The sequence below is a fragment of the Cupressus sempervirens genome, chromosome 2 (genome assembly GCF_028749045.1).
Source record: "Cupressus sempervirens isolate cs-2001-9-10 chromosome 2, ASM2874904v1, whole genome shotgun sequence".
In the NCBI taxonomy this organism is placed as follows: Eukaryota; Viridiplantae; Streptophyta; class Pinopsida; order Cupressales; family Cupressaceae; genus Cupressus; species Cupressus sempervirens.
The window spans coordinates 493421613-493437601 of NC_143119.1; positions in this window are offsets into that span (position 1 = coordinate 493421613).

Consider the following 15989-nt stretch of genomic DNA (forward strand, 5'->3'; position numbering starts at 1 on the left):
AGTCCTATGCTGGCCTAAAAATTCAAACATTAAAATGCAATTTCTATTGGATTTAGAGAAGGGAGTCTATACAAACTTTGTAATTCCTCAAATCTAGCCCAAAACCATGAAATCGGGAAAACAAATGAGATTTGGCATAGAAGACTAGGGAACCTAAACTTCTGAGCTCTACTTGCTATAGAGAAAATTGGAAAAGGCTTACCTAACCTTAACCTTGAACATGAAGGGATATGTAAAGGTTGTGCATTAGGAGAGTCCTAAAACTTCCATCCCTCATAGTGAACATAAATTAAAGTGCATTCTTGAACTCATTTATACTAACCTATGTGGACCTATGTCAGTACCTTCATTAGGAGGATACTCATATGACATCATCTTTGTGGACGATTATTCTAGGAAAACTTGGATATATTTCCTTAAACTAAAAGAGTCAAATGAGGTTCTATCCAAATTCAAAGAATTCAAAGCCTTAGTTGGAAATCAAACTGAGAAGAAGATCAAAATTTTAAGATTTGATAATGGAGGAGAATACATCTCTGAGAAATTTAAAGAATTCTATATATCCGTTGGGATTAATAGGTAGTATATAGTACTGTATAATCCTCAACAGAATGGAGTAGCAGAAAGAAAGAATAAGACTATCACTGAAGTAGCTAAGGCCATGATGTATGATCAAAATATGCATACAATATTCTAGGCCAAAGCATCCAATGCTGCATTATACATTCAAAACAGATGCCCTGATGCAATTCTAGAAAACATAACTCCTGAAGAAGTCTTCTTAGGGAACAAACCTGATCTAATTCATTTAAGAATCTTTGGTTGTCTTGTTATATTCATATTCCTAAGGAGAAAAGAACTAAACTAGAGCCCTCAGGAAAGAAAGGCATATTTGTTAGCTATAGTGATTCTTCCAAAGACTATAGAGTATATATGCCAGGGTCAAGGACAATTGAAATCAGCAAAGATGTCAAGTTTAATGAAGATATTGCCTACAATACTTCTAAAGGTATAGAAGAACCCAATGATGATTCCATTCTTGAGAATAATGAAAGTTCTATGATTGAGAGGGAGAATGTTATAGAAGATAATGGACCCACTACACCTTACCCTCAGGATAATTCAAACTCAATAAGAAAAGGCCCTTATGGGAAAGAAAACTGTTTGAAGAAAACAATGTGGCCCTGATGAAATTCTTAGAGAAACCAAGAAGACAAGAAACCATTCATGTTATGCGACTCACATAAATGAGACTACTAATTCAAAACCTTCTAATGCTGAAGAAGCCCTAAAATCCCAAGCTTGGAAGGATGCTTTGATTGAGGAATATCAATCTATATTGAAAAATAATGTTTGGGATATTGTGCCAAGACCCAAAGACAAATCAATTATCTCCTAAGATGGTTATTTAAAATCAAATAGGCATCTGATGGTAGTATTGAAAATCACAAAGCCAGATATGTGGCCAGAGAATTTTCACAGAAGGAAGGAATTAATTTTGAAGAAACATTTTCTCTTGTTGCATGTTACACATTTGTCAGAACCATAATCGCAATAGCTACATCCAAAGGTTGGAAGGTCCAACAAATAGATGGAAAGACAACATTCCTGAATGAAGTCATTAATGAAGAAGAATACTTGGAATGACCAGAAGGGTTTGTTATCCGCCAAGAAATCACATGTGTGCAAACTGAAGAAAGCTCTCTATGGTCTTAAACAAGCCCCCAGGGCATGGTATGAGAGCATAGATAGCTACCTTGCCAAATTAGGGTTCTCAAGAAATGAAGTAGATCCCAACATATACTTCAAGAAATCAGAGGGAGATATGCTTATACTAGTTCTCTATGTTGATAATCTTTTGATAACAAGCGAAGACCAACTTATTGTTAAATGTAAGCAAGACCTCACATCTGGATTCGAAATGAAAGATTTACATCTTCTACACTACTTCTTAGGATTAGAAATTAGACAAAAGGGAGAATATATTTTCCTAAACCAAGGGAAGTATACTATTGACATATTGAACAGATTTGGCATGATGGACTGCAAACCGTTATCCACACCTATGGAAACAAATCTTTAGAAACCCAAAATTGAAGCACGAGTCTGAGGCCATTGATCCTATATATTATAGACAAAAAAATGGATCCTTAATGTACTAGGTGAACACACATCTTGGTATATGATATGTGACAAATGCTCTAAGTTAGTTTATGTGTGAACTTAAGAAGATTCATCTTATGACAGAAAAGCACATTTTGAGATACTTGTGAGGCACTATTGGACTTGGTCTTAAATATGACAAAGTCGAGTTACTGCTTCATGGATTTCAGATTTTGATTGGGTTGCATGTTCTATTGATCTAAAGAGCACTATAGGATGTTGTTTTAGTCTTGGATCTGCAATGATATCTTGGTTTAGTAAGAAGCAATCTTCTATCGCTCTAAGTTCCACTGAGGCAAAGTACTTAGACCCATCGATGGGAGCTTGAGAAGCAGTATGTTTAAGGAAGTTATTGATTGGACTATTTGGGAAGCCTCTAAAGCTTACAGTTATACATTGTGATAATCAAAGGTGTACCAAACTCTCAGTGAATCCAATTTTCCAATAAAGATCCAAGCATATGGAGATACCCATCCACTACATCAGAGATATGGTAGATAAGGGTGTCATCAAGTTGGATTATATCAACATTGAAGAGCAGCTTGTTGACATATTCACCTCTTGCAAAGTTAAAAGTGGATTACTTCAGAGGAAAACTTGGTATGATAAAATTGTAATTATAATTGTAGACCAAAAATCTCAGTTTTGTGTAATATATATATGTGTGTGTGTGTGTGTTCTTTTATGTTCAAAGAGTTACTATTGTGCACATGTGTGTATTTGTGGAAAGATGACGATCTTTCATTTTGTGAGATGTTAGGTCTCTATTATGAGGTGACAACCTTGACAATAGGTTGACCTGTTATCATAGACTTCATTAACGTGTTGTCCTAGAAAGCGTCAGATAGTATGATAACAAAAGTATCATGGTTGACTTGTTGTGTTGTCGCGGAATGAGCCAGAAATCATGATATTACTTGTGTTGTTAAATTGTTGCATTCTTGGTTCATTGTTATGTTGAGACTACTTGTTGTCCTGGATTGTGCCGGAGATCATGACAATAAAAGAATCATGATAGACTACATTAGTCTCGGAATGAGCTGAGATCATAATCCTATAAAGGCAAGATTGTGATATGATAGACTATACTCAGTTATTGTCGAGGAATGTGCTAGAGATTAGATTACTAACATCCCTTTAGGATATCTATTTTGATGAACATCTTGAGAATTCAGATCACCATTCTATGAGATAATCTAATCCTCCCTCACTAAGAGGGAGTGTTGAATGTGTATCATCAGTCGGATACTTAATATCTGATTATTGCTCAAACAAGTTGAATATATACTTACATACATACATGTATATATATGTACATACACACACACACACACACACACACAAATATGTAAAGTATTATGATCTGATTATTCAATATGGTTTGATCTGATATTTCTCATATACCAGTAATCATATTGTGGTCATGTCACCGGCTATATGTGCCGTAGATTATATTGATCATAATATGATCAATATCACAATCATACATGATTCTTCAACATTGTCATGGACTACACATTCATGGTCAGGATTCATTAACAATCGAAATGACTGTGATTGGGCATTTACCATAAGGAATCATCAAATAAGACCGGGCTCCTCCCATATGCAATCACCAAAGGTGATTAAGTGTTATGGTTTGTTAATTAAGTTGATGAAGGGTCATCTCATGTATAGACATGATCCTACGGGCCCAAAGGGCACATAGAGTCATGTCTCTACATGAGACATGCCCATTCCTTAATGTATATATGCTGAGTTAAAAAGATCGCTTGGAAACACATTAATACCACATGTTAATACCTTAATCTGCAAATACATATTCACCTGCAATATATAAGAGACGCCAGTATTGTTCAATTGAAGATTCAGACTCAAGGAAAATATCAGAATACATATAAAGCATTGAACTTACATTTCTGCAATTGACTGATAATATAATTGAAGAATTTATAAAGCATCATATATCTCTGCTACTATTCCTGAAGAGAAGATTTTGTAAGCATCCACATTCACAGTAAAGCAGACAATAGAATTGAAGGTTAAAACTCTACCACAGATCCTTGTTCCTTAACATGGCCCTCTTAGATTCAGTGATAACAAAGCAACACATTTTTCAAAAGGGATCAATTACTTTTGATGGTGAAAATTACATTGACAATATTTATTATGTAAAGGGCTCATATCATAATTTATCGAGTGTTGGACAAATGTGTGAAATGGATATGTTCAAGAATGAAGGTTGTGGAATCATCAAGAGAGAAGGAGCATTAATTGTGGTTGGCAAGAGAATTTGAAGAAATATGTACTAGCTAGAAGGAGCCACTGAAGGATTGTTTATATCTTGATTCGATGAAAGTTGGCTCTGACACTGGAGGATTTGCCACATCAATTTTGACAATTTGGTAAGGACAAGATCATCTCAAGTTGTTAGAGACTTACCGAAACTGAGTAAACCAGACAATGTGATATGCAAAGGATATCAAGAAGGAAATCAAAGAAGAAACATTCAAGGCAAATGATCACTCATCTACTGACTTACTGGATCTTGTGCACACCGACATTTGTGGTCCTACCAAAACAAGAGGTTTCCTAGGTGGGAGATACTTACACTATTCATTGATGACCATTCTAGATATACATGGGTTGCATTTCTAAGAGAAAAGTCTGAAGTGTTTGAGAAATTCAAGATATTTAAAGCTAGAGTTGAAAATGATTGTGGTAAGAGGGTCAAGTGTTTGAGATCTGATAGAGGTGGAGAATTTACCTTTGATGAGTTTGAAAAGTACTATGAGAAACATGGAATAATGAGACAACTCTTTGCAGCTAGAATACCATAACAAAATGGTGTTGTGGAAAGAATGAGCGGAACAATTCAGGAGGCAACAAGGACTATGATCAAGGAAGTAAAATTTAAATCTACTAGAACATTGGAAGGAAGTTGTGCACATTGCTGTGTACACTTTGAAGAAGGATGTTTATTGAAATAGATACTAGAAGATTTCTTTTGAACTCTAACATGAAAAGACACTTTCTGTGAAATATTTCAAAATCTTTGTAAGTATATATTATATTCGAAGAGACGAAGACATTTGGGCAAGTTTGATGGTGGATCTAACTAAGGACTATTTCTGGGATACTCTACCATAAGCAAAGCATAACGGTGTCATAACGAAAGGCTAAATAAAGTTGTAGAAAGTACAAACATGAGGCTTGGTGAAGACTTTCAGAAGAAACCTTAAAAGATTGTTGGTTATGAATTTGTTACTGAAGATAAGAAAGAAAATGATAAGAAGGGAGAAGAAGATGAATTTAGACCGACACCTACTTCTACTGGTAGAAGTCCAACGTATGTACAAAAACATCACTCTGAAAATCAGATTATCGGTACTAAGAACTTAGGTTGTTGTTACCAAAACTAAGGTAACAAAAGAACATACTTTATATTGTCTACTTTCAAAAGTTGACCCTAAATCTGTCATAGAAGCTTGTAATGATCAGAGTTGAATCAAGGCAATGGAAGAAGAGCTAAATCAGATTGAGAAGAATCAAACCTGTGAGCTTGTTCCCAAAGCAACAAGAAAGAATGTGATTGGTACTAAATGAGTTTTTATGAACAAATTGGATGAGAATGGTAAAGTTGTAAGAAACATTGCTAGACCTGTATCAAAGGGTTACTCTCAGATTGAAGGAATTGTCTTGGATGTGATATATGTACCTGTTGCTCGGATGGAGGCCATTAAAGTGTTCTTAGCATTAACAGCTTTCAGAAAATTCAAGGTTTATTAGATGAATGTTAAGTTAGCGTTTCTGAATGGTGGGCTGAAGGAAGAAGTTTACATATTGTTACATCCCAATTTTTGGTCCAATTAAAATAATCATATAGCTGTTATATATTTCACTTGAATTATAGTTGGATAGTTAATAATAGCTGAATGTTATGACCACGTGAAATGGAAATTATGGCTGATCATTTTATTTTATCTTTATGTGAAGATGGCTTGTTAGTAGTTTGTTACAATTTAAAATTGAAAAGAATATTTATAGTTCTCCATAAGAAGTTATAAAAATAATTGTTATTAGTAATGGTGGTTAGCCTTGTGAAGATTTGAAATACTTTTGATTATGATTATCTTGATTCCAATTAAGGAATATGTTATTATCGTGGGAACATTCTTTTGGATGCAAGAGAAGACGAAGGGGGGAAAGCATTGCTAAACGGGATACAAGGATTGGGGTACCAAAGGTCCATCGACAAGTTATCTGGTTTCGATTCTAACCATCTTGACTAAGGAAATAATGACTTGACAACAAGAAATATACCTTGGTCAACCATGAGCCACCTAGTTGGTTCATACGACAAGAAAACATTGAGCATTTTGTTTAATAATTTTAAATTGTTACCTTTGATCGTCGTGAAGTCTCATGAGCATATTGACACCATGTCATTGTGACATCCATACTTGTGCATATATCGATATGATGATATGGAATAAAGATATAATTCAAATATATGCACATGGATGTACACATATATGCACAAATAAAGATGACACAATACCATGATGCCAATATATATTTTATATCATATTTATCTTAGTATTTTATTGGCTCCATAATGTTGAGTGATGACCCTCTTCATATTGTTTTGTATTTGCTTTTTGAAAGTTTAACCGATGGAGTTACTTGGAGTGATAGTTGGTCATGTTTCTGCCACCTCAGCCTCCTTGTTAATGAGGAAACGATGCGGATTTGCTTATTAATTACTCACTCTTAAACCATGTGAGCGCTTCATTCTTTTACTGCTTTTCCCCCCATCTCCTATCATTGTGAGAATTCTTCATTCGACCTCAAGCCAAGTTTGCTATCGTAGTTTGAACCATTGAGAACCTCTATAAATGACACTGAAGATCATAGTAGCGACAATCATACCAATCCCACACTATCTTAGCTAGTGAACATTGTGTGCTAAACATCATTCTCAAGCCACACCAGATAGTGCAATAGGCAATCATAGGTTATGTCATTATCGCTCTACTAAGTTGTCTTATGCGCATCATTCTTGTGATACACACACACACACACACACACACATATATATTGATGCAACTCAGTTCCAGTAAGCTGGTATTAGTATTGATCCTTGATGGCATCGATGGATACAACAATGGTCATAGTAATGTTGCCATAGTTTCTATTATGAAGTATTGAAGTATCAAATACCATAATGATGCTAAGATTATAGAGTGGTACGGGTATTACAATTCTGTAAATAACATGGAATGAACATAAATCTTTGAGAATACCACCATGGCTAATTACAATTTCATGTCTTGTGCATGAAACAATTTTTCTTGTAAAAGCAAGCACTATTTTCTGTGTGCATGAATACCGACCTAACTTATACAAAGGTATTGACAGCATAACCCTGAGATAAGATCAGCTCGAAAGGTTGAAGAATACTAGAAGCCCAGCTGCTAATTTACTTGAATAAAATAGTGGGATCTCCTAAGATGCACCCAAGGCTAGAAAGGACAAGTAAATATTGGGTGGGAGAAGAAATGATCTTGCAAGGACAAGGAACAATAAAAATGTAAAAGTGAATTACATCGTAAACTATATAAGTAATACTGAGTCAGCTCATGGTTGTCCAATGTATAATTCTTGTTGTCAAGTCAAGCGGTGGGTGATCGGGCTTAAATGATAGGCCATTGAAATCCTTGGCTAAGGTAGGTTAGTGGCATATATGTCATAACGACCACTAGAGGTTAGAGTGCTAGTTGACAGAGGGAAGTTTGTTGGAGGATATCCACTGCCTTGTCTGCTGCTTAGCTGACACTCACTAGAATGCTCGGGTGGAAGGACCATGGTACCCCAAGCCTAACCTCGGGGTAGGGAGGGCCTTTTTTGATTGAGATTGTGTGGGGATAAATAAGGCCCGTACTTGGGAGGTTAAGCCCATGCCAATGCTTCTCCTCTTCACCAATGTCGAGGTTTGCTAAACACAGTGACCGTATTTTTGCTTTATGTATGGTACTTGATTCTATTACCCTCTTTATCATTAGCATTTTGATATATGATCATGATAATTTGGTAGTTGCTTTCTTTATGTTGTTATTTGAAAGGATTATATATAATATGAGAGGACTTAATCTTGAAGGTTGTAAATGATTATCCAAAAGTAGAGAGTTTAGTTCAGTATTATACCCTTGAATATGAAATGCAATAAACGAATTTGTTACTTAATCTTTCTCTTTATATGAACTAGTTGTTATAATTGTCAATTTGTCATTCTGTTATGAATAATGGATTGTAATGTAGTCTAATATTGGGTTGGGAAAATATCATGTTACATATGGTATCAGAATGTTGGGTTCAACTCTAAACCTTGGGCTCATCACTTAACCACACTAGGAAAACTGGAAATGTAAGATTTAAATGTTAGCAGGATGTTTATCCAAAAGACTCCTCGCAAGAAACCTCGACACCACATATTCTTTAACCTAATAAAGAACATACCGAAACATGATTATTCCTACTGCTCCACAACTAAGGACCATGAAACCTTAGCACGCAGCAAATCAAGAAGGAAAGGGTTAGATGGACTCCTGTTAGGAAGACAATGCTGAGAAACAAACTTATCGAGGCATGGAATGCCAAGAAAACCGATCCTCTTATGATCTTTCATAAAACATGTATAGGGTAGGATGAGCCCAAGAATGAAACTGAACAAAACACCTGAGAACAGGGTATTTGATTTGTATTTAAATATTCTTTTGATGTGTCCTCAAAAGAGGAAATTTTTGTAATAAATTTGTTGCAGTTGCAACCAACAATTTTGATAAGCATAATAAAATGAGTAAATAGCAATACATCTTTGTTGTCTTTCTGGGCAATCGAATACGTCTAATGCGAGCATGATATTGATCTAGAAACATGTGTACATTACAGGAAACTCTAAACAAAACTTAGAAACATGGCCAGTAATGGAAACACTGTAGATAATGAGGTGACCAATGGTACCAATCCCTAAAGCTCCTCGAATCTATTGCTCCAGGTTTTGCGAGACACAAACGAAATTGGCACACATGGAAAAGAAAATGAATGACATGGTAACCCAGATTGGGTGAGGTCAAGAGGAGACTTACTCCTCACTCCCACATAGAGCTGAATCTAAGCATTTTGGTCACAGTTAAAGGGGTACTCAAGTCTCACCCACCCAAGCTGAAAAACAAAGAAACAAGAGATAGTTACTGACTTATCCAAAGATCAAACCACCTAGATTTTCAGGCTATGACTCTAGAGACGGTGCAAAGGCCTGGCTAACTGAGATGGAACAATATTTTGAAATCAAGAGTTTCTTTGAAACTTCCAAGGCAGTATGGGGGATATATCACCTCTGGTGAAGCCACTACTTGGTGGGGAAACACTATGGTGGAGCTCAACATTAAAACAATTGAAATCACATGAGACAGGTTCGTCTCCATTTTTAAAAATCGATGGCTGTCCGAGACCTTCTACGATCAGAAGCTGTTAGACTTCCAGAACCTTAAACAAGCGGATATGGCTGTGCACAAACACTAGGAAATGTTCACTTGATTAATGAAGTACGTTCCCCCATATCAACAAGATAAGAACCCGAAGGTTAGAAAGTTCGTTATGGGCTTGAATAATAGGATTGGGAGAGTGGTGGATATCCTCGCCCCACGAACTATGGAGGAAGCTCTTGAGAGAGCCATTTGATAGGAACATAAAATTAAAAGGGATGATTCTATCTGGGATAATAAGAGGAAAACCAACTGGAACACAAATAGGTCAGGTGTAGGACTGCACAAAAAGCATTTTAAGAACTTCAAGACAAATAAACCAAAATCCAATGAAAATGGTAGTAAGTCAGTCAAGGGCAACTCCAACTTTAGCGGGGGCAGTAAAGGAAATGAGAAGAAAGGAGCTCCATCAAGATGTTTCACTTGTGGTGGTGATCACTATGCCAACAAACACCCTAGCAAGTCAAGTACCTATCAATCACCTCGATCCCCATTACTACCACAATAGGCCGTCTATCAACAAAGAATACATGCAACACTAGATAACCAACAAGCCGAGCAGCAGCTGGGCCAAATAGAGACTTTGGGTAAGATTTATGGAAACCCTATTTCTATACTGATTGGCATAGGAGAAATTGAATGTTTTATATCCCCAAGGTTGTTAAGTAGGTTCCCTAAGAGAACGAGGTTTATGGCAAAACCGTGGACCGTCAAGTATGCAAAACACACAAGGGCTAGGGTAGAGTCGTGCTTGTTTGAGGCCTGGGTTGATTTTCCAAACTTCTCTACAGAAGTAAATTTGTATGTAGCATCTCTTGGGTCCTATGACATCATTATGGATATAAATTGGCTCAATGAGCACAAGAAAAAAGTAGATTGTTTTGCCAAGACAATAGAATGTCTAGATGATCAAGGGAACCTCGTAAACATTCAAGAAATTTTGCATGAGATAAAACCTCATCAAATCTCAGCCATGTAGCTTAAAAGATACGAAAGGAAGTAGTGTGAAATTTTTCGCGGTGAGGATAGAAGATTTAAGGGAACTAGTGGAAACTACCTATCAAGATGATTTCATCTATGAAAACGGGGAAATAAGAGAAAAACTGAAAGAATCCTTTGAGGAAAAGTAGGAGAAATTGAATGTTTTATATCCCCAAGGTTGTTAAGTAGGTTCCCTAAGAGAACGAGGTTTATGGCAAAACCGTGGACCGTCAAGGGCTATAAACACACAAGGGCTAGGGTAGAGCAGTGCCTGTTTGAGGCCTGGGTTGATTTTCCAAGCTTCTCTGTAGAAGTAAATTTGTATGTAGCATCTCTTGGGTCCTATGACATCATTATGGATATAAATTGGCTCAATGAGCACAATGAAAAAGTAGATTGTTTTGCCAAGACAATAGAATGTCTAGATGATCGAGGGAACCCCGTAAACATTCAACGAATTCTGCATGAGATAAAACCTCATCAAATCTTAGCCATGCAGCTTAAAAGATATGGAAGGAAGCAGTGTGAAATTTTTCGTGGTGAGGATAGAAGATTTAAGGGAACTAATGGAAACTACCTGTCAAGATGATTTCATCTACGAAGATGGGGAAATGAGAGAAAAACTGAACGAATATTTCCAGAAGAACTTCCTAGGTTACCTCCATCTAGAGTATTTGATTTCACTATAGATTTGGTACTTGGGGTAGAGTCCATTTCAAGAGCACCCTAGCATATGACCACTATTGTGACAAACGGATTTTCATATCTAAATCAAGATGGTTAAAACTAAAAACTCCTAGCATTTATAAATAGATAACTGAATCCTTTTCACATGACATTAACTGCTTTTAACAATTAACAGAACATAACTATAATTAGATTCAATTGAAATAACTAGAACATTGATTAATTGTTCATAACTATAATTCATGATCAGCTGAAATAGATTAACGACTAACTATCATAACTATATTCATGATCATATGATTAACAAGTAAAGCAAAATGCTTAAAAAGAAAAGAAAGGAACATACAAGCATCTAGTTGTGCAAGCATTGGCTTTGGTCAGAGGAGAAGCATTGACACAGGCTTAACCTCCCAACTTCGGACCATACTTATCTCCACACATTCTATTAAATTATAATGACTCTTCCTACTTCGGGATCGGGCTTGGGATGTTCTTCATTCTAGCCACCTGAGCATTTTGGTGTTTTGATTGTCCGCTCAGTTATTAAACGGACGTGCTTACGTAACTGGTGCTACTGGCATCAAGTGATCATTAGAACTACCTTGGCCAAGGATTTCCGATTGGGTTCAATGACCCGATCACCACTGCTCGACTTGACAATAGGATTCATTACAGAGATGAGCATTAGCTATTAAATATATTTCATTTAAGGTATTCTTGTCTGATTTCTCTTTTGTTTTCTTGTAGATTTATTCCACCTCTTCACCATTTCATGGCTATCGGCCGGTGAGTCCCAGGTGCATTAAAATTATGAACGCTCTACTCTTTTACACCTCTTCACCATATCATGGCTACATTGTCGATGGATCCTAGGTGTTTTGGAGAGGTTATGAGCAAGTTGCTCTTAATATCTTTTGTCATAAATTGAGACAACATAAGACTTGTTATTGTTATCAGTAACTTCATGAAGGTTTTTACACATTTTGAGACTCCTTTTTAAGAGATACTACTCAACTTCTTTTAAAGATGGTTCTGGGTACAATGAAAATAAAAAGAAAACTCAATATAATTCTCAGGAGACAGTCAGCAAGTTGCATAATATAATCACAGTCATAGAGGAAAAGTCTCCTAAGTTTAGCCGGCTGCAGTAGAATATGCATTCAAAAAAAACATAGAAAGGTAACTCATGACCTGATATGTATTCTCTGGGGAACTTGCAATCCGATCGGCTCCCTCTCGATTCTTTAGCGCTTAACCTCAGTATCCTAGCCGGAAATACGTGCTCGGCTAAGTTGAAATCACACAAACTGAACAAGGTTTTAACAAAGGTAAATTGCAGATGTATCAATGGCAGATTGCAAATTTATCAAAGGTAATTGCAGACATTTCAATGGCAGATCGCAGATGTATCAATGACAAGATGCAGATGTAACAATGTAGGGTCGAATTGGATATTGAGGCAAAGGAAATCTGAAACGTAGCAAGGTAGGAAAAAGTTCGGGCACCAAGGAAAAAGGTGATCCCATCTCTCCCTCACGTCTTCCATATATGGAGAGCGGCCAAGACTCCTTGGCTTCCTTTGGTTACAAAAGATTAAAGCCGATTCAAAATTCCAAGTATTAAATTGATTATGAAAAGAGAGGGAAAGAAAAATAAAATAAAAAGTTGAAAAGAAGAGTTGGAAGGATTATTATTTTCAATATTATAATATATACTTATATACGTTCATGTAAGTATATCAATGGGGTGACGTCATTAAATTACGTTATTATAATTTATTGGTGTCATTTCATTTTTATATTTATATGTATGTAAGTATTTATTATAATAATCTGATGAAGATCAATTAAAAATCTCTTTAGGTATCTTTTATATTTTAAATTAGATTATTTTATGTTTTCTTAGATTATTTTCTTAATAGCTCATGCGGTCCCAAAATGTATCCTGTGATCAAGTTGTTGCATCCTTTTCAAAGAAGTTTAAGGTCATACTTGCCAGTCGTGATGACTGAACTAAGCGAACATCCCATTCCGATGATCCCGTTTAGCAATGCTTCCCCTTCTTCATCTTCTCCTGTAATCACCCATAAAAACACTTCTGCGATAATAATAATATAATAATTCATAAAAACATGATAATTGTTATTTTAAATCAAGCAACTGCTAATCATCTAATAACAGTTAATGGTTAACGACCATCTTCATTAACAGTTAATACAACATATATATAAATAACTACCTATTTCACATGATCATGAAAGAATAATTCGTTAAATTCAACGGTTATGAACAAGTTTACAATTAGGTCAAAAATTTGGGATGTAACATACCCTCCCCCTTAGATTTTTCATCGTCCCCAATGAACATCACAACAAAACTTTAAACAATACTTAATCAGTTTAATTTAAGAAAAGAAAATAAATGTTCAATTTCCGACCCTAGAGAAAAGATGAGGGTATTTTTGGAAAATTTCATGATAGTCCTCCCAAGTGGCATTATCCTCTGCATACTGATCCCACTGGACCTTGCATTGTGTCACCTCCTGATTTAGTAACCGTAGCTTATGCACCTCGAGTATTCTGAGTGGTTCTATTTCTACCACCCTTGGTTCTCGCACCTGTAATAGTTTCCAATCAATTATATGATCACGATGGGTAATTTATTTCTTAGGGCATGACACATGGAAGACGTCATGCATCCTGGCAAGGGCTGGTGGTAAAGCAATTCTGTAAGCTACTGGGTTCACAACTTCCAATATTTCAAAGCGTCCCACATACCTTGGGGCTAACTTGGCATTCTTACCAAACTTGATAGTACTTTTCTGAGGTTTTACCCTTATTAGTACTTTTTCTCCTACTGAGAATTCTCTAGTTGTTCTTTTTGCATGTTCATAACTTTTTTGCCTGTCATTAGCTTCCTTCAATCTTTGACAAAGTTGGATTATTTATTCTTCCATTTCCTTAAGCATCTTAGGTGCAACGATTATTCTGTCTTCTAAGTGATTCCAACTCACAGGATTTCTACATTTGTGACCATATAAAGCCTCAAAGGGAGCCATCTTAATGGTGGATTGATAGGTGTTGTTATACGCAAATTCCACCAAAGGTAAATATGTTTCCCACTGGTATTGCCGATCTATACAGTATACTCTCAAAAGATCTTCTAATACTTGGTTTACTCTTTCTGTTTGACCATCTGTCTTAGGATGATAAGTTGAACTAATGTTTAGTTTAGTACCCAATGCTGAAAATAATGTTTGCCAAAATCTCAAAGTTATTCTAGCATCCCTGTCTGAAATAATTTTCTCTGGAATTCCATGCAATTTGAAAATTTCTCTTATGAATTTATGAGCAATTTTTGGTACTCCATCAGTTAGATTCCCTGGTATAAAATGAGCAACTTTTGTCAATCTATCAACTACTACCAGAATGGTACTGTGTTGATTCCGTGTCACAGGATTTCTACATTTGTGACCATATAAAGCCTCAAAGGGAGCCATCTTAATGGTGGATTGATAGGTGTTGTTATACGCAAATTCCACCAAAGGTAAATATGTTTCCCACTGGTATTGCCGATCTATACAGTATACTCTCAAAAGATCTTCTAATACTTGGTTTACTCTTTCTGTTTGACCATCTGTCTTAGGATGATAAGTTGAACTAATGTTTAGTTTAGTACCCAATGCTGAAAATAATGTTTGCCAAAATCTCAAAGTTATTCTAGCATCCCTGTCTGAAATAATTTTCTCTGGAATTCCATGCAATTTGAAAATTTCTCTTATGAATTTATGAGCAATTTTTGGTACTCCATCAGTTAGATTCCCTGGTATAAAATGAGCAACTTTTGTCAATCTATCAACTACTACCAGAATGGTACTGTGTTGATTCCGTGTCATAGGTAATCCCTGCACAAAGTCCATGGAAATTATCTACCATTTCCACTGTGGTACTTCATTAGGGTGCAAAAAGCTTGCTGGGTATCGATGTTCTACCTTTACTCTCTAGCATTTTAAACAACCTGCGACAAATTTTATTATCTCCCTTTTCATTCCTTTCCAAAAATATAGAGGTTTTATATCAGACAACATTTTAGTTACCTCAGGGTGTCCTGAATATGGAGGTGAATGAGATTCTTCCAAAATCATCCTTCGGAGTTCAGGGTTGTTGGGTATGTATATTCTGTTATGATATCTTAGCAATCCATCCTATTCTAAACTAAATTTTGAATACTTAGAATCCTGTGGGTCCCTGATAAGAGCTAGACTGATTTCTGCATAAAATTCATCATGTTCTAGATGTTGTAAAATCTGGTCTTTTAATCTGGAGTTTATAGTAGCCATTGCAGAAATGTGTCTTCTCCTACTTAGGGCATCTGCCACTTTGTTTTCTTTTCCTTTAATATAACTTATGTCGAATTCATAGTGTGCTAAAAATTCCAATCATCTTCTTTGTCTAGCATTTAGATTTGGTTGTGTGAAGATATATTTTAGACCGTGATGATCGGATCAAAGTTCAAAAGGTTTTCCAATCAAATAATGTCTCCACATCTTGAGAGCATGTACACTAGCTACTAGTTCCAGATCATGAAGTGTGTAATTCTATTCATAATTTTT